This window comes from Myotis nattereri (genome assembly GCF_964212035.1).
Source record: "Myotis nattereri genome assembly, chromosome: 1".
In the NCBI taxonomy this organism is placed as follows: Eukaryota; Metazoa; Chordata; class Mammalia; order Chiroptera; family Vespertilionidae; genus Myotis; species Myotis nattereri.
Genome location: NC_138075.1, coordinates 220,908,876 through 220,929,078, shown reverse-complemented (window position 1 = coordinate 220,929,078; position 20,203 = coordinate 220,908,876).

Sequence of the window (20,203 nt, the reverse complement as noted above, 5' to 3'; positions counted from 1 at the left end):
TCTAAAATGGTCTACTATTATAACAAAGCAAATTTAGAGCAATGATTTCCTTTTTAGCTTGTAAGTGTCAGAGTCCAACATTTCACCAATGGAGCTCCATTGGGGTGATCAAAAATTCACATTGTTTAGTATAAAAATCCAACTTTCACAGGTCAGACGAGAAGAGCCAAATATTCAAGATACATGTAACTTTTTGAAGGATTATGTGACCACCATGTTTAATAACTTGAGTCCTCTAAATGATACTTAGATATTGTATTTTGCCAAATTTAACTATTATGAAAAGTTCTTTTAAAATCATTTCCCCATGAATGGAAATAAAAATACAGCTGCAAGTGCTAAGAGTAGTGAGATGACATTTTATTTTTTATAAGCTACTTGGCAAAAATTCAACTTTCATACGCACATATGCCTATGTCAAGCTTTTAAGGAGTCAGGTTTATGTTTCGTACCATTCTTTCTTCTTGCCTATTAAGCAAGTCCCAGTTTGAGCCAAGATCAGTTTTTATATGAAGCTCAAAGGTAAGTCATTTTATATAATATTTGCATAGGCATAATTGTTTCCACACACTATCCCTGATTCCTTCGCCCTCCTCTGGACTGCATAGCTATAAAACTAATTGGTTTGAAACCTCACTCTCAACATGTCACACCCTTGTTCAAGGAAAAGGTTCTATTTCATTAAATGAAAATGCTTCAGGCTGGTGTTCACAGTCCTGAGCCCACTTTCTTTGATAGTTATCATGAGAATAATATTTTTAAACCCTTTTTTTTTCTTTGCCTTTCTTTTTTACTTCCCCAGAACAATACCTCAATAAACAATTCTGGCTTGCCCTCTCTTAGTTCAGAAACAATCAAGAATTAAAAAGTAGCAGCTATAAGGAATCTGATCAAAGTATCAACTTCACTCTAAAAATAGTAATTATGGAGAAAAACTTGTCTTGTTACTTCTGTCATGTACAAATTTTCTCTCTCCCTCTTTCTGACTTAACCACTATAACTACAGACACTCCGTTACCACACCAAGGGCAAACAAATAAACAAACAAACAAACATAATTTGCCTTCTTATTAGAAAACTTATCCAAAAAGAGTAAGAAATGAACTAACTCAAGCTTACCTGCTTCCTCTCTCACATTCACCAAGGCAAGAAGTCCACTTATGGTGTGTGTGTGTAGAAAGAAAATGGGTCTGTTTCTTATTCTATCTCTGTATTAGTTTTCTGTTGCTGCCTATCAAATGACCACACACTTAGAAGTTGGAGACAACAGCTATTGATTAACTCAAAATTATATATGTTAGTGCTACTCATGGTCATCAGGCTGAAATCAAGGTGTTGGACAAGACTGAGTTCTTATTTGGAGGGTCTATGGCATATCTGAGGGGTGAAATTAACTTGTAAGCGCTTTCTTGTTAGAATTCAGTTCCTGTGGTTGTAAGACTGAGGTCCCTATTTTCTTGATGGCTGTCAGTCAGGGCCTACACTCAGTTCCTAGGGGTCACCCTCATCCTTTGCTGAACACGTCCTTCATTTTCAGGTCAAAAAGAGTACATTACCTATAGCTTGTGCTATGAATCTGTGACTTCTCTGTCTCTGACTTCTAGACTTAGGTCTTAAATAAGCTTTGTATTTAAGATCAATTTTAAGTTTATAGAATTATTGTGAAGTTAATATGGAGAGTTCCCATATACCCCACACTCAGGTCCCCCAATTATTAACACCTTTTTTAAGTATGGTATACTTATCATAATTAATGGACCAAGTTGATATATTGTTATGAACTAAACTCCAGTTTTAATCAGATTTCTTTCTCTTTTTTTGTCCTTTTTCTGTCCCAAAATCCCATTCAATATACCACATTCCATTTAACCTTCTAAAGTTCCCTTTGGCTAGAACAGTTTCTCAGATTTCCACATTTGTGATGACTTTACAGTTTTGAGGATTACTGGTCAGGTATTTTGTACAATGTCCCTCAGGATTTGGCTGATGTTTTTCTCATTAGACTGGGATAATGTGGTTACATGCAGAAGATCACAGAGCTAAAATGGCATTCTCATTGCATCCTATCAAGGGCACGCACTATCGGTATGATTAACCGCTATTGAGGTTAATTTTGGCCACCTTGCTTGAGGTAGTTATTGTCAGTAAAGTTACTCTCCTATACCCCTTTCCATACTGTGCTCTTTGGAAGTAAGTCACACTGTGCAGTGTACAATTAAAGGGTGAAGAGTTATCTACTTAAATGTAGAGCATTGACGTAAGTTATTTGAAAAATGTATGCACAGAATATATTTGTTTCTTCTCCATTTATTTATGTGTTCAATCATTTATTTATATTAGCATGGACTCATCAATATTTAACACTATTGGTTATGATCTAATATCTATTTTTTAATTATTCAAATTGTCCTAGTTTTAGCCACTAAGAGCTTATTCAGTTGGCTCCTGCATCCCTATGACATCCATCCAGAATATCTCATTCTTATAGTCAATTTTTCTATAGAACATAACCTACTCACAAGAGTGAGCTCCATCATATTTCTAGTCTCATAGATTGTGCAGAGTACACCAAGGAACAAGAACTCATGGGTGCCCTACAATTTTGCCTACCACAATCTTCAACCTAGGACAGGGGTGGGCAACCTTTTTGTGAGTGTGTGCCAAAACCAGCAAAATCACTGACTCAAAATTCTTCTGCGTGCCAACCTTAATTTTTTGAGAATATGTTACGCCTACTTGATATCTCTTAAGGTGTACGTATGTGAAGAAACTTGAAGAAATAATAACATTCATTTGAGCGACAAAAACACAGTATATGATGATGAAAAATACATTTATTTTTTAATGTATACATGTACACTGATAGTCCGACAGAAAACTTTATGACTTTGTTTGATATCATCAGTGGGACTTTTGCTGCTGCATCACTGGTGACAGAGATTTTACATCAGGTTTATATTTCGTGACCTTCAGAGATATGCACGAGCTACTACTTTCATCCGTCAGGCTACTCCTATTATGAGACTTAACAAAATTTATCACTGAGAACAAAGATTCACAAGCATATGTGGATGAAACCAAAACACTGGTCGGATCTAGGAAGGCAGGGAGGGTTAAGGCAGAGGCATAGAAATTGCTCTTCCCCTCTCTCGTCAATCCATGTCTATGGTCTTTAAGATAACTTATTATGTAAAATTATTTATTTATCTAAGATGCACCTACACTGAATTTATCTGAAAAATAAAAAAAGTTGATATTAAGAAAAAAATTGTAAATGGAAGATTATAAGAGAGGGTTTTGTGTGCCAGCAAGTTACTGGTGTGCCATGTTTGGCACGCGTGCCAGGGGTTGCCCACCCCTGGCCTAGGAAGTGAGGTAGAAAGTTACTAAATCCTACAAAGCTTGCTAAATGGAAAATTAATCTCCTCAACTCCCATATTATGCACACACATTATGGAGAAAAGAGGGTTTCCCTATCTCTATGTATACACCTTACTGAATTTACTTTTCTGTCCTTTCCCCTTCCCTTTCACTCATATCCCACGTTTAGTCTAGCAGTAATACTTATTAGTATTAAGTCTGTGTTCAAACATATCTTAACCATTCCATACTATTCCCATAGTCTAAGATACCTTCTTTTTACCTCCAGAGTATCATACTCCCCTTATTGTCCTACCCAGAACAGTTGCATGAACTAAAAGAATTAAATCAACTAAGTAAATTAATTCACATCTCTCCTCTGCTCAAAACCTCCAATAGCTTCTAAAACTATTAGGAGGTATCCTTTATTTTTTATTTTTTTAAATCATAGCCTGTAAGGCTCCAAGTCAGCACTTTGAACACTACTTACAGAGAAGGACCAGTCCTCCTCAGCAGCCCTTTGTGGGTCAATATCGTATCTCCACAATATGGAACTTACCGGAAAATTCAACAACACCTGTGCTTGACCATATTCTGCTCAATGCGGTGAGTCCGCCAATCACTGCTCAAATGCTGTGTAATGTCAAGTTGCTATAAATGTCTCCTAATGCTTGCTTTCAATTTTACAGAATGGAAGGCTGGTAGTTCAGAGATGGGAGTAGCCTGAAGACCACACTTTGATTAGTAGTGCTCTCACAATCTGATTCCTAGCCATCTCTTTCCTCCCTGCTCTTCCCATTGACACTTTCTCAACAGCAAATCTTTCATTGCTGCTCTCTTTATAACACACTGTGTTGGTTGATTTTCTATTGCTATATAACAAGCTACCACTATTTTAGAGGCTTAAAACAAAACACATTTATTATCTCTGGAGTCAGGAGTCCAGGCAAGGCTTATCTAGGTCCTCTGCTTAGGATCTCCTGAGGCTGAAATCAGGTTCTCATCTGGACTTTGAGATCTTCTTCCAAACTCATGTGGTTATTGGCAGAAATCAGCTCTGTGAAACCTGCGACTCTTACAGGCACCCCATAGTCCTTTAATAGATGGCCCTCTCCATAGACAGATACAATATAGAAGCTTGCTTCTCCAAAATCGGCAAGGAAGAGTCTCTCACTCCAGTCTGTTAAAATGGAGTCTTATGTAACAGCGAAAATATGGGAATTAGATCTATCATATAACTTTGTCATAAACTTTGTCATGTAACTTAATCAAGAAGTGACATCCCACAACCTTTGCCATATTCATTAGTTGGAAGCTAGTCACAGGTCCAATGTATACTCAACAGGTGGGGATTACACAGTCATGAACATGAGAAGTGGGAAATCACAGGTCACCTTAGGGTCTGTCTGATGCACACTGAGATGGTCTCAAGGTCTTTATATTTACTTTTTCGCTCCCTAAAGACTCTGTGCCTCATTTCATTCAGATCTCAGCTCAGATATCGCATTCTCAGAGTCCTTTCCGAACGCTGTTTCCTGAAACAGCCACCTGTCAGCATCGCAGTCTTTCCCAGTCCCTTACTCTATTTTTCTTCAGATCATGGGTCATTCTCTGACATTAAATGAAAATTTGTTCAAAATCTGTCTTCCAATTAGAACATAAGTTGTTTTCTATTCTCTAAAAAAAAAAAAAATGAACCCATCGTATAGTACATGCTCAAATTTATTTGTTGAATAAGTCAGTGAAAAGTTTTCATTTGCAGCAATGGTCACCAAAGCCTTTCTAATTTGACCCACACATTTCACACTACATTATAAATAATGCAAGCGGCTATTAATGTTTAATCTTTTTGCTGTTGCAAGGTTGCAAATAGAAACATGATAGAATAGATAGAGCACAGACTTTGGAATAGTACAGACTGAAATCAGATTCAGACTGCTACTAATTTTGTAATCTAAGAGGTTAACTTCTCTGAATTTCAATCATAAGACCAGAGATCCCTACTCACTGGGGTGGCTTTTGACTAGTTTCTTGGGCTTCTGAAGGCAGAGTGGCCTCATTTATAAAATGGGGGTAATAATATTGAATTATCTCAGGTAGGTGACTGTGAGGTTAAAGGAGTAAATGCATAAAAAGCACCTTGCTTGGAGAAGGGCACATTATTGCATTCAGTACAAGTTAGCTTTTATTAGTATTCTTTATACATATCCATTAATATAAATTATTATAGTATTAATGTCCATATAATTCTGTTACACACAGTATATTAAATATTTACTTTTTTATATTTTTATTTAGACTTGTCATAAAGCTAAATATAATAACAATATTAGTGATAGCTGGCTTTTTTGAGCAAATTTTATTACAGACTAGAGGCCTGATGCATGAAGATTCATGCAAGAATAGGCCTTCCTTCCCCTGGCTGCCGGCACTGCCTTCGCTCTGGCCGGAGCCGCCTTTCTGCCTTTGCTCCTGCTCAGAGCCGCCTTCCGCCTTCGCAGCCAACACCATCTTTGTTGCGTCAATTTGACGCCATCTTTCTTGCAAAGTGAAAGTCAATTTGCATATTCTGTCTTTATTAGATGGGATTCTAAACAACTCTTTATAACAGATGATCAAGAAGCAGGTGCTGACATTGCACATGGAGCTACTAGGGGGTTACAATGAAGAAAACATACACAAATCACTATCTACAGATTCATACTATGGGGAGTTACTATTCAATGGGCGTGAGTTTCAGTCATGAAAGATGAAAAAGTCCCAGAGTTCTGCTGTATAGAGATCTGCTTATAGTTAGCAATACTGTACAGTGCACTTAAAAACTGAAGAGGTTAGATCTCATATGTTTTTACCAAAATTTTTTAAATGCATGCAAATATATATTTTTAAGATTTCACTCACTGCATCCCACAAATGATGCATTTCTATGTAAGGATGCATTAAACAACAAGTTAAAAGAAGCTTTTTTGTTCTTAAGCTATCGGAAGTACTCATAATATGATGATAAAGAAGAAATATTTTCCCATTCCTTAACATGTAATTATATATAGTCTATAAATTTTTCTATTATAACCTAAAATAAGAAGTAATTAAAAATCTAATATTCTGACAAAGAAGGAATGCAAATATACTTTGTTACAGCTCTGAATTTAGAAATATATGCAAGTTTTACATATTACAAAGTAAAATTAAATAGGAATGTAAAAAAAGCAACATTTAAAACTTGAAAATAGAACTCTAAGATAAATATGGTGACTTATTTATAGAGGAAAATTTATTTAAAGTTATTTTTAATTATAATGATTTTATTATTTATCCATAGTGGAATATATTCTAAGAATAAGTAGGTCTGTTAAGTAAATTTAACTTTCAATAGTCTACTGTTTCTATTAATATTAATACTATTATATTGAGACTATATGTGTATATATATGTATACATTCACTACAAAAATTCAAAAAAAGTTAATAAAATCAATGGTCTCAGTATACAAAAGAGAAATACAAATATAAAATCAAATGCTATAAATAAAAGTGACATGTTAACCCTAAATTTGAAATTCTGAATGTAAATTCAGTTTTATTTTTTATTTTGTTTATTTATTTTATTTCATTTTCATTTATCCCCCATACCCTCTTCCACTTCCACCAACCACCACTATTCCAACAATCACCACAAAGTTATCTGTGTCCATGAATTCTTTCTCCTTATTTTTCATTTTTGCTTAATACCTATATTTTGTTGTTTTTCAAATATGTTCCTCCTAGCTCTGCCTGCTGCAAAAGCCTAGCAGCCATGACAACCCAATAGCAATGAAAACCGCTAATACACAGACTGTGTTCTCTGTATATACTCCATTGCAAAGAACCAGCGATTTTAAGTCTCAAGAAGAAAATATCCAAGATGAGTCCGAGACTTCTTGTACAAAATTCTATCACCTCATACCTGCCACAAATCAACAAACAACACATGCTGGCGAGGATGTGGAGAAAAGGGAACCCTAGTACACTGCTGGTGGGAATGCAGCCTGGTACAGCCATTCTGGAAAACAGTATGGAGTTTCCTCAAAAAATTAAAAATTGGCCTGGCTAGCATGGATTAGTGGTTGAGAGTTAACATATGAACCAGGAGATTACAGTTTGATTCCCAGTCAGGGCACATGCCCGGGTTTCAGGTTCGATCCCCAGTGTGCAGCATGCAGCAGGAGGCAGCTGATCAATGATTCTGTCTCATAGTTGATATTTCTCTCCATTCTCTCTCTCTCTCTCTCTCTCTCTCTCTCTCTCTCTCTCTCTCTCTCTCTCTCTCTCTCTCTCTTGTTCTCTCTCTCCTTTTCCTCTTTGAAATCAATACAAATATATATATATTTCTTTTTTTTTAATATATTTTATTGATTTTCTACAGAGAGGAAGGGAGAGAGATAGAGAGTTAGAAACATCGATGGAAGAGAAACATCGATCAGCTGCCTCCTGCACATCTCCTACTGGGGATGTGCCCGCAACCCAGGTACATGCCCCCGACCGGAATCGAACCTGGGACCTTTCAGTCCGCAGGCTGACGCTCTATCCACTGAGCCAAACCGGTTTCGGCTATATATTTCTTAAAATTTAAAAATCAAACTGTCATTTGACCCAGCGATCACAGTTCTACGAATATATTCTAAGAATCCCAAAACACCAATCAGAAAGAATGTTTGCACACCTATGTTCATTTCATAGTGATGCAATTTACAATAGCTAAGATCTAGAAACAGCCCAAGTGCCCATCAGTAGATGAATGGATAAAAAAAGCTGTGGTACATTTATACCATGGAATGCAGTAGTAAAAAAGAAGGATCTCTTATCCTTTGAGACAGCATGGAGGGGCCTGAAGAGTACCATGCTAAGTGAAATAAGGCAGTCAGAGAAAGATAACTATCACATGATCTCACTTATATGTGGAATCTAATTAACAAAATAAACTGAAGAACAAAATAGGTCCAGAGGCATGGAAGCATGGCAGGGACTGATGGATCTCAGAGAGAGAGGGGGAGATGGTGGTGATTAACCAAATAACATATGCATAATCCATGGACACAGACAATAATGGGGTGAAAGCCTGCGGTGGGGTGGGAACCAGTTTGTGGAGGGCAACAGAGGAAAATGGAAGACATCTGCAATACTCTCAACAATAAAGATAAATTAAAAAAAAACACACAAAAAACTAATAGGTCATTTCAAAACATTCTAGAAAAAGCATAAAGTGTCGCTAGTATGTCATAAGTGAGAAATTTAAGCATATATTAGCAATAACAATATAGTAGCAATAATAATATTAAGAAAACTAATAAATACAAATAATTATTAAAACACACTGAATATATATTTGCATCCATTGTGTTATTTAGAAAAATTACAGGAAGAAAGGAAGTTAGGGAGAGGAAGAATAATGGAGGGAATAAACTCATTGAGAACCATTAAAATTTACTAGAACATCAATGTCTTTCTCTAAAAATAATAATTGTAAAGGAAACAATTCCTTCTGCCTTTTTCTGTATGAACTATATTTTGATGTCACCAAATAGCTTTTGTTAAAGAGTTCTCTTTTGGTAGAAAAACCTCAGTTAATAAATAAAAAAATGTTAAATAGAATTTTAAAATCACTATTTGGTGTCCTCAAAACAAGTAATTAATTTAAGCAATCATCACCAATGGTTGAAACTATTAGATAAAAATTTTATAGTGGAATCTTCAGGCAATCATCACCTGAATACTGATCATGGTACCCTCACTGAAAGTGAGATAAGTAGACATGTATTCATCTTTTTAAATATATATATGTTTATTGATTTTAGAGAGGAAGGAAGAGGGAGAGAGAGAGAGATAGGAACATCAATGATGAGAGAGAATCATTGCTCAACTGCCTCCTGTACATCCCACACTGGAGATCAAGCCGGCAACCCTGGTATGTGCCCTGACTGGAAATTAAACCATGACCTCCTGGTTCATAGGTTGATGCTCAACCACTGATCCACCACAGCCAATCAAGTTATGTATGTTTCTTGATGTGATCTGTCAATTATGGACTATTCTTTTAAAACAAAACAAAACAAAACAAAACAAAACACAAATCTTCCCAAGTTTCCAGTGCTAACTTGCATTCTATGAGACATCTCTTTTGAAGTTGCCTGCAAATCAGACTTTAGAATGAGGAATAAAATTGAATTGTTTATTAAAGGTGCAATTGAGGGAACAATTAAATAATGGCCTGAAGTCAAGCTGGAGAAGACAGAGCACAGGACATAGGGTAAGCAAAAAGACTAGGGCTGGCAGGGCAGAGAGTGGTTGGAACAAGCAAGAGCGAAATACCTGCAGAGGTCACGACTCAAAGGGCTGGGTGAGGAAGGGAGCTGTGGCTAGAAAGATGGCTATGGACCTAATAGTCATGTTTTTTCTCAGAACATCCCAACCCCCTCACTTTATTTTTAAGTCAGAAGATATGTTCAGCCAGACATATTAGAAGAAGGTGGTCAGTGTACACAAAATCCTTTTGACCTATACTCAACATGGATTATAAATGCTGTGGTAAAATACCAATAGACAACACTCCCTGGAAATAATTATTTTCCCAGCTGTGTTGTTAAATACTGGGTCTATATACTGGGTCTCTGTTTTTATCCTGGCATTTTAAGGGAATACAAAGCACTGGGTGGATTTATAAGGAGTCCCTTCAAAATGCCACCTGAGCCCCTTGGCAAGCACAATGCTACTTGTGTTGCCAAGTCTGGATGCAGCAGGTAAGGGACTCACAGCAAGTGCTGTTGCCAAGCCCCTTGGAAGTTTTCAAGCTGTCTTTGGCATCTGTTCCATGGATGCTCCACTGGCAGTCAGGGGGTGAGGGATTTTGAAGATACTATTAACATTTTTCATCAATTAGGAAATGTGTGATCAAATAATTGTCCTAAACTATTCAAGATGGCTCACCTCAAAGAGCTGGAACAAAGCAATGGATGGATGGCTATACTTCACCAGAGGAGTTTACTAATGGTATGATGCTAACTGAAATATCTTAATTATGAAAGATTCCTGGGGATTTGTTTGTTCACATGGCTTGAAAAAATCTGCTAATTTGAACATACTTTAACCAATATAGGCTCCAGGCAAAATGAGCCATTCTATTTTCTCCACAGATACCCTAGATGCCCTACTTCAGTCCCTGTAATGTTGCTCTTTCCTCCATAGGGGAAGCCTCTTCCTCCCTTCTCTGTCTTTCTAAATCAGTGATTCTCAACCTTCCTAATGCCTCAACCCTTTAATTCAGTTCCTCATGTTGTGGTGACCCCCAACCATAAAATTATTTTCGTTGCTACATCACAACTGTAATTTTGCTACTGTTAGGAATCGTAATGTAAATATCTGGTATGCAGGATGTATTTTCATTGTTACAAATTGAACATAATTAAAGCATAGTGATTAATCACAAAAACAATATATAATTATATATGTGTTTTCTGATGGTCTTAGGCGACCCCTGGGAAAGGGTCGTTCGACCCCCAAAGGGATCGCGACCCACAGGTTGAGAACCGCTGTTCTAAATGTTATTTGTTTCCTCCACACCAGGATTAATTCATGACTTTGCCATTAACAGTTGAGTGACCTTGGGCAAATCCCTTAACCTTTTTAGAGCCCAACTTCCTTATCTGTGAAATGGAGATGATGACTGTACCTAACACATAGGAGCATTGTGACACTTAACAGAGATAATACCCTTGAAGCACTTTGTACATAATAAACTCTTAATAATCAATCGACACCTAATAATCTGCCATAAATTTTATGATATTAATAGCCTCCTCTATTGCCATCACTGTCATAGAATCATTTCTGATTTTCTACACAGAAGTTATCCTCTGTTTGCTTTGACTCCCCACTGCAATGTATCTGCACCCTTTTATGGAGTGCACTATTTCTTACCTTAGGTGTCCGTTAGTGTACATGTTCTGTCCCCCCTGAAAATTCTCCAGTAAGTGTATATAAGTGTTTCACCTGAGTGGGGAACTAACTACTTTAAAATTTTGAACGTGATAAGAGAATGACATGTCCATGTAAGTTAGAAGATCTCAGTGGGACCACCAAATACTCTTGTTTAGAAAGTCCTCAAGGTCTCCAGACCCACCTCCTTGACTTCAAGCCTGTTCCCTCTGGCCACACTCTCTAGGCACAGTGATTATTCTAAGGCACAAATCAGATGGGGTTACCCCCTTATTTTATTTCCATCAATGGCATTCTGTAGCCTGTCCAATCTCCAGCATTGCCATAGAGAAAACCTCATAATCTTCTGACTCCTCCCTCTCTTCCAGCCTCATCTCTCACCACTATCTTCGCTTCATACAATATGTAGTACCCATACTGGGCCACTTGAAATAGGATATTTTTCATACTCTCTTTTTCCCCTGTCTGGTGCACCTTTCTTTTTATCTGGAATAAATGCCTTGCCACTTTGCCCTGTCATCCAGCTTACTGTGCTTTATCCTGATGACTCAGTTTAAATGTAACCATGTCATCCACATCAGAAAGCCTTTCCAGTCCCTCTCTATTTCAATTGTTTATTGTCCTCTATGTTGCCTTGTCATTCTGTGTGTATCTTTACCATAACACTTAAAGCAGAGAATTAAAATTTATTGTCTTACTTATAGGTTTCAAACGCAGATTGTGAAATTCTTGGGTGTAAAAGCTCATAACCATCTTATTCATCCTGGGCACTCCCTTCTAAGAGTTTCCAGACTTCCAATGACCAAGAATCTTCCTCACTGCCTTCTTTCCTCATATCTACCACTCTCTGCCTCACTTTTAGTTATACAAAATTGTATAAAGTCTCCTGTAGATATCAACCTATGTAATGTTTTCATACATTTTTGCATGCAGTCACTTATTTCTATAAATCCCATTACAACTTTATTTTCTTAATAAACACTTAAATTTTATCTCAGGGACTGTTTATTCTAGATAGTTTTTATGACTCCTCAATTTGGGTTAAGTACCCTTCTATGTTCTCTGACACATATAACATGTAAGTCTTCAGCTTCCCTCATGAGTAGATTTTTTCCCCAAGAAAAAGCTACTGACTTCTATTTGTCCATCTGGTAGCCTTCTAGACCATTGTGCCTCAACCTTGGCATCATTGATGATTTACACCAGGTTGGTCTTTGTTTGAAGACTGTCCTGTGTACTGTCATACATTTAGTATCTTCCATAACCTCTATACACTAAATACCTGGAGCATGTGCCCCTTCTCTTACAGTGACCCCAAAATAAAATGTCTCTCAATATTAAACATTGCAAAGTATCACCTATGGAGCAAAATCATCATCCGTGGTCGATATCACTGCTCTAGACCTTAAGATTAGAATTTAGAGTTCCTCTATTTTCTCACAGTGAGAGATGGGTATTTAATCTATTGAAGACTGTGTGTGTGTGTGTGTGTGTGTGTGTGCACTCTCATGTGTGGCATTATTGCTGATAAAAGGCACATGATTAGAACCTAGAAAATAATCCTATTTTCCATTAGACTCATACTCTTTTATTTCAATAGGTTTTCTAAATTAAAAAAGCAATGCATTTCTATTTACTGACATATACACAAGGCAAGAACCAAAGACTATCATAACATAGTCCTTATGTAAGTAATAAGCAGAAAGCACCAAGGATTAGTTAAGTGTAAGATCACCCTAAAATTTTTGCCAAAGAGTTAAGGCAGTGGCAAATATCTATTCAATTAATGCTATTTTCCACTTATATCAGTAGTTACAATTACATCAAACTTATTTATTTTTTAATCCTAAGTCACAATGTAAATTATGCTTACTTCTTTGATTATAGGTTATAGTTCCTAGGTTATAGAAACTAGTTTACCATCAATTTTTTAATTTAACTCAATATAGCTGTATTGTATGCAATCTGCCAGATATTATGAATCCTCTTCTGTGTGCTTAACTCTTTGATACATTTTCAGGACCTTGCTCAAGCTACTTATATTCTGGTGTATTGTTTGAGATCCAACAATGTGTTTGTAGAGCCTTCTCAGGGCTGGAGCCCATGTGTTTGTAGAGGCTTCTCAGGGGAAGTAATGCAGATAGTTGGTTTTGAAGAATGAGTAGGAATCTTTCAAGTAGACAAAACAATGAGAATGTACCAAAGGATAACACCAGAACGCAAATCAAGTCATGGCTTCCTTCCTAAAAATACTGTCTTGCTACAAGAAACTCAGCAACATAGATGACTGAGATTTGGCACAAGCCTCTTACTGTTTCACAAACATTCTGTAGACCAGAAGAGGTCCATTGACTATGCTTTTAGTAACTTTGTTGTAGGCACAAAGAGCAACATACATAGACCTGAATCAGAATATTATTTTAGTGAGCATATTCCATCAGAATCATTGAACATCTAAACTAGGGCATAACATTGAGTTTAATGAGTGTAGGGAAGAAATTAGAGGGGGAAAAACAAAAACAAAAACAAAAAAACAACAACTTTCCTTCCTATAGTGAATTGGGTCTACATCCTAGTATTTTCTTAGAAGTTAATAGTTGAATGATGGGAACTCTCCAAACTATCTGCACAACTTTTCTGTAAACCTAAAACTCTCCTAAAACAAAATATTTATTTAAAAAAGGCCAAGCCCTGGCTCATGTGGCTCAGTTGACTGAGTGTCATCCTTTGCACCAGAAGGTCACTGGTTTGATTCCCGGTCAGGCACATGCCCAGGCTGCTGGCCCAATACCAGTAGGACTGAATACAAGAGGAGGCTGATCAATGTTTCTCTCTCACATCAAAATATCTCTCTTTCCCTTTCTCTTCCTCTCTCTCTAAAAAAAATCAATAAAAAATACTTTAATAAAAGACAAAAAAGTCATGAAAATTAAAAATAGCCTGAACAATGAGAATAGATGGCCAGAAGGGAATTGTAGGGTAGGCAGGGCACTGAAATATTGGAAGGTGATTGAATTCCCTCTGCTTTTGCAATTATAGATCCCTATCCTTAGCCCCTCTGTGATCCCTTTCTGACCATATGTGCCCTTGCTCTCACTTCCTCCTATTACTAATTAGGCTGTTTTATGTGAATTTCAGCATGTAATATTTTATACTTAATAACCCTGCATCAGAAGAAGTGGGAAGTCAAAGAGGCTGGAATTTATTGCCAGGTGCTCTGGAAAGCATCTGGGGCATTTATAGCAAACCCACAACATTTCTCAATACCCTGAGGAATCTACAATCCACACTTTCAGGAATCCAATAAGTTTCAGCTGAGAATCCCATAAATACCACAGGGCAAGGGCCATGCCCTGATCAAACTCATTCCCTGGATATTCAGGTGACAGGAAGTTGACATGGGGGGGGGGGGGACATAATTGGCCTTTGCATTTAGCACCTTGTTAACATAAATTGAGGAAATTCACACCTCTAATCTGTTGTTGCTAATGTCAGCCTGCTAGAATCTGAACTCAATAAGATGAGGTTGGTTTGCTGGAAAAGCTTTTTTTTTTCCAACAAGAGGAAAGAAATCTACATATTTCATCTGAGACACATGGGTCCTGACATGGGAGGTATTTTAAACTGTGGGAGTTTCCAAAGCTAAAAGTTAAAATCATAAAATCACTAAGGTTGCTACTAAGAGTCTCTACGATTTCTGTCTTTTTAAAAATGTTATTGACTTTTTTAGAGAGAGAGAGAGAAAAGGAGATGGAGAGATGGAAACATCAATGACAGAGAATAATTGATCAGTTGCCTCCTGCACACCCCATACTGGGGATCAAGCCTGCTACTCAGGCATGTGCCTTGACCAGGAATCAAACCATGACTACCTGGTTCATTGGTAGATGCTCAACCACTGAGCAACACCATCTGGGCAGTTTTCTGTCTTTTTAAGAAGTAACTTTATACTCTCTTTTCTTGTGCCTTATACTAAAGCCAAACTGGTTGATATGATGCATGCAAACACAGCCCCTGCTTTGCCTTTCTCTTTTGTGTACAATGTACCCATCACCTCAAGTACCATTTCCTCTTGTCATCAGAAGTCCAAATCCTACTATTCTTTAAAAATCCTACTCAAATTCACCCTCTTTTAAAAGATAGCCAAGGGGGTTAAACTCCTATTTCTCCTTGAAGCATTCTTTATTCTTTCAAATATCACTCTTTATTTCCATGTGATGGTTATTTTTTAATATAACACAATTTGACACCTACAATTTGTCATTTCTTTTTCCTTGGCAAAATAACATGCTTCTTGCAGACAGCTACCTCAAATTTCTCAATTCTCACAGTGCCCAAGGTAGTGCTAGTGTTGGTGACAGCATTCCCAGAAAGTCACCTTTGTCAAGCTTCTTGTTGGGGGCATTAGGAGAGCAACTAGAAATGATGCTTATTTATGCCAGGGATAAGCCTGTCTTTACAGGTGCCAGAGCTTGGGCCTTTATAAAGGCAAGGGAAAAGTCATCTCAAAAGAAATGAACAAGGACTTGAGGATTAATACAGCAGAATAAGGCTGAGTAACAGAATTCCTTCTACCAACTTAGAATCTAAAGAAATGAATACAAAAGTCTAGATAGTCGAAATAAAGAAAAAATTACCATCAGCAACCATACATGAAAAAGAAAACCATCCAATGCTTCAGAAATTAGAGGTCGTGGAATGAAACGGAAATTTCTATTGCAGCTTAGTGCTTTTACATCTCTGCAGAGCTGTTCATCTTAACACAAATATAGGCCTTGAGCCTTTTCACTATTAACCCAATGTTTTGAAGAAAGCAAACCAAGTTGATATCCTTCAAGTCCCTTTGTTCTTACGGGTAGTGCATATGGTTAGCAGTTGAATAGTGGGTGTGGGGGATGGAACACATACCCACTGGTAAAAGGAGGAAACTTGAGACTCCAGAGTTACTCTGAGTTGGGGGATAATACAGAGCAGGATGGTAACTGTGCCATGAGAACAGATTACACTTTACAACTAGGAGAAATGAAACTTGATAAAGGACACTTAACCAAATGTTAACCAAAAAGAAAGAGCTGATAGTGTATAAATACTGCACACTGCTATTTCCGACACTCCCTCCTCCCCATGGCACCCAGCTACAGAGGAATGGACATAACTCAAATACCTAAGCTTCTAACTACTTTTTTGTAAGGAAAACAAACTAGTCCTGAATAGGTGAGGAAAACGTTCAGTATTCATGAAGTCATTGAGCTGCCAGGAGAGAGCAGCCATACAAATGTAGCTAAGATAAAGCAAGGAGGCATAACTACACCATAGCATTTCAAGGACAAGTAAATCTAAAAGGAAAAATAAACAGAGGGACAAAAAAGAATTATTCATAAGTATTGCATTTCAGATATGAACTGAATAAACCAAAGTCTGAAAGACATACAGATAAACAACAAAAGATGAAAAGATATATTGAGAAGTGAGGAAGCAAACAACATCATTACTGAATTGTTACATCAGTTAGACTTAGCAAGGAACCAACAGAGCCAGCTGAAAATCAAATCACAATAGAAAACAAACAAAACCACCTTGGGATAATCAGAAATAATGCATCTAGGAAGGCAAAAAATATTAAACCAGTTAGATGATAAAAAAATAAAAGATGTACTTGCAATAGAGAAAACATTAAAAAGCAACAAAGAGAAAAACATATATGTTTTCAAATATTTCACAGAAGAACATTCCACTTACATAAACATAGAACTAAATTGGCAATTACTACAGACAATATTTCAGTGAAATGAGATAGGGAACAATCGGCATCACTTTGCATCAGGTTTACGTTACTGAACTTCCAAGTACAGAGAAAGCTTCCTTCGCCTATTTGAGCAGAAAAAGAAGATTACTCACAAGTTCGATGTAACCAAGCTGGCTTTAGACTTCTGTCCATGGGAGCATTCAAGACAATGAGACAATCTGCCTCCAAAGATCTGAGGGGAAGAAATTGTATAGTAAGAATATTTTACATAAATTAATCAATTAACTCAATGGAAAACATTTCATGTGCTTTTCTTTCTAATTTAGATTATTAGCACTTATAAAATAAACACCCTAAGTGATCATCATATGTGCATATCATATCATATATCCAAATATTTACAGAAATTTTGGAAGAAATTGTGAGATGTTGGTAAGTTTCTATTAGCAGGTAACTTTTAATCAGGTCGGAGATATAAATATTAAGACAAAATGTGAGATTAAAAAAAAATGAACTCCTAATGTCATGGCAGTTTTAGAAAGAGGATCTAATCTAATAGTAGAGGACTATGCAAATTTGTCCCTTACAGCAGGTGTGCCCAGCGAGGGGCTGGGTGCAGGAGGCGCTGAGCGGAGAGCCCCACCCAGACGCAGGAGGAGGCTGGTGGCAGCCATTGGCAGGGAGGCACCCACGGGTCCAGGATGAAGTGGAGGATGGTCAGAGTCCTTCTGGGCAGAGGCTTTCTTGCTTTGAGGCAGCAGCGCCCTGGTGCACAAGCCTCTGCCACTCTGGCTGGGCCAGGTGTCCCAGGCAGGGAATGGGAGCAGGACAGCGGTGGGAGGCTGGAAAAGGCGGGGGCGGGGGGCGGGGGGGATGGCGAACACTTGGCCAGGGCTGAGGCCTGGGCTGGGGGTTAACGCCACCTCCCCCCAACAGAAGCTTTAAGAAAGGAAGGAGGGGGGGAAGACCTTTATAAAGGAGTCCGTAGAGAGCAGAGTTAAAGAAGAAGAAGATGTATGAGTGAACTGTAGGAGCTATAATTAAAATCAAGTATAGTTATGTCCTGGGGACAGATTTTAAAAGTTAGGAGTCAGAAAAGAAAAGAGATAAATGATAGTGAATAATTAGGCAGGTAGATAGATATTAAAACAGTGGAAGTACATAGAGAAGGATGTGGATGGGAGAGAAAGAGGGAAGGAAGAAAAGTTTTAAAGGGGAGCTGGTAGAGCTTAAAAGGAGAATAGGAAGAAAGAAGAAATGGGGGAGGGAGCAAAGCAGGTCCGAGGGAGAAAGTGAAGAAAAAAATTAAGATGGGGAGGGAGGAGAGGAGTAAAGATAAAGGAAAGAAGGAATGTGGGGAGGGAGGGTGGGAGCTTAGGAGAAAGATGGGAAGAAGGATGATGGAACAGAGTAGGAAACAAGGAAAGAAAAGTTTATAAATGATGAGTCAGTAGGAAAAAGTGTTACGTAAAGAAGAGAGAAAAATTGTGTGACAGGGAGAAGACAATAAGGAAGTCAAATACAATTGTGTGTGAAGGGGATAAGATTAAAAAAATAAAGTTAATAGGGGCGACCAGGCAGGCAGAGGAGGGCAGTTAGATGGATCAGGCCAGCAGGACAGGGAAGTTAGGGGGATCAGGCAGGCAGGCAGAGTGGTTAGGGCAGGCAGGCAGGAGTGGTTAGGAGCCAGAGGTCCCAGAGGGGTGTACTCTGCCAGTTTAGGCCCAATCCCCAGGCCTGCAAGGGAGGGCAGTTAGGGGCAACCAGGCCAGCAAGTGAGGGCAGTTAGGGGTGACCATGCCAGCAGGGGAGGGCAGTTGGGGACAACCGGGCTGGCAGAGGAGCAGTTAGGCATCAATCAGGCTGGCAGGGGAGTGGTTAGGAGGTGATGAGGCTGGCAGGCAGAAGCGGTTAGGGGCAATCAGGCAGACAGGTGAGTGGTTGGGAGCCAGAAGTTCTGGATTGTGAGAGGGACGTCCGACTGCCAGCCTAAACTGGCAGTTGGACATCTCCCGAGGGTTCCCAGATTGGAGAGGGTGCAGGTCAGGCTGAGCCCCGCCCCCCCCATGCATGGATTTTGTGCACTGGGCCTCTAGTATTGATATATTTGGGTGGCCTGACAGTTCTTGAGAGTAGTGGCTTTTCAGTGCAACAATGAAGGAAAAATAAACCTTGAAAATGCAATGATGGAGAGAAGGTAGTTCAAGCTATGGGATCAGCACAAGCAAAGGCATGAGGTAGACATGCCTTTCTAGATAGTATAGGTCATGTAAGGGAAGCCTACATGACAAGGACAGAAGAAGGCAGTAACACAGGAGAGGGTCAACACAAATTTGTGAAAAGCCTGCACACTCCTTACGTTACCTACTAAAGTAGCATGAACCGCAGACACTTTTAGAAATAGTGAGCACATTTCTGGGTAGCTAGTTTATAATCCACTATCAAGGATTAATAGAGCTGTAGCTTTTGTATTAAATTAAATATGTTACATACAGTTCCTTCCATTTCCTAGAGATTTATTCTTTCCTTCTTCTAAGAGACAGAGGGAAGGAATTTGAAAGGGTGTCCTACAATAATTTTTAGCACTGGAGTAGGATCAGTAAATTCCTTGCACCATTGCCGTTATCATAATCCTATATTATAACCTTTAATGTTTAACAATAGTAAAACCTTAAGTTTTGTAAGTAAAAATATTAACAGGATTTGTAAGATAAGGGAGTCAATGCATTGGTTTAGACAGATTGTCAAAATAATTGGAAACCATTAGGCTAAATCTCAGAAATCAACACAATTTAATTACACTCAGCATCATATTTTTTAAGTATTCCAATTTTTAAAAATTCTAATCTAGTGAGTACAGCACTGTGAAATATTGGCTCTTCCTTGACCCCACCCTCATGGTTGAGAATATCAACCATGTCAGCTATTTTCAAATTGCTACTCCATGCGGAAATGGACAAGTTCTTTTTTTCATGACCTGAGAGTAGGATAGTATGTTGAAAAGAACATTGATTAAATCTCATAATGTAAGTATTAGCTGTGTACTCTAGGCCATGATAGCCTCTGGACAGAAAGAATACAAAGCAGTACCCATGGTCATAATAAACATTAGATAAACTAATGTATA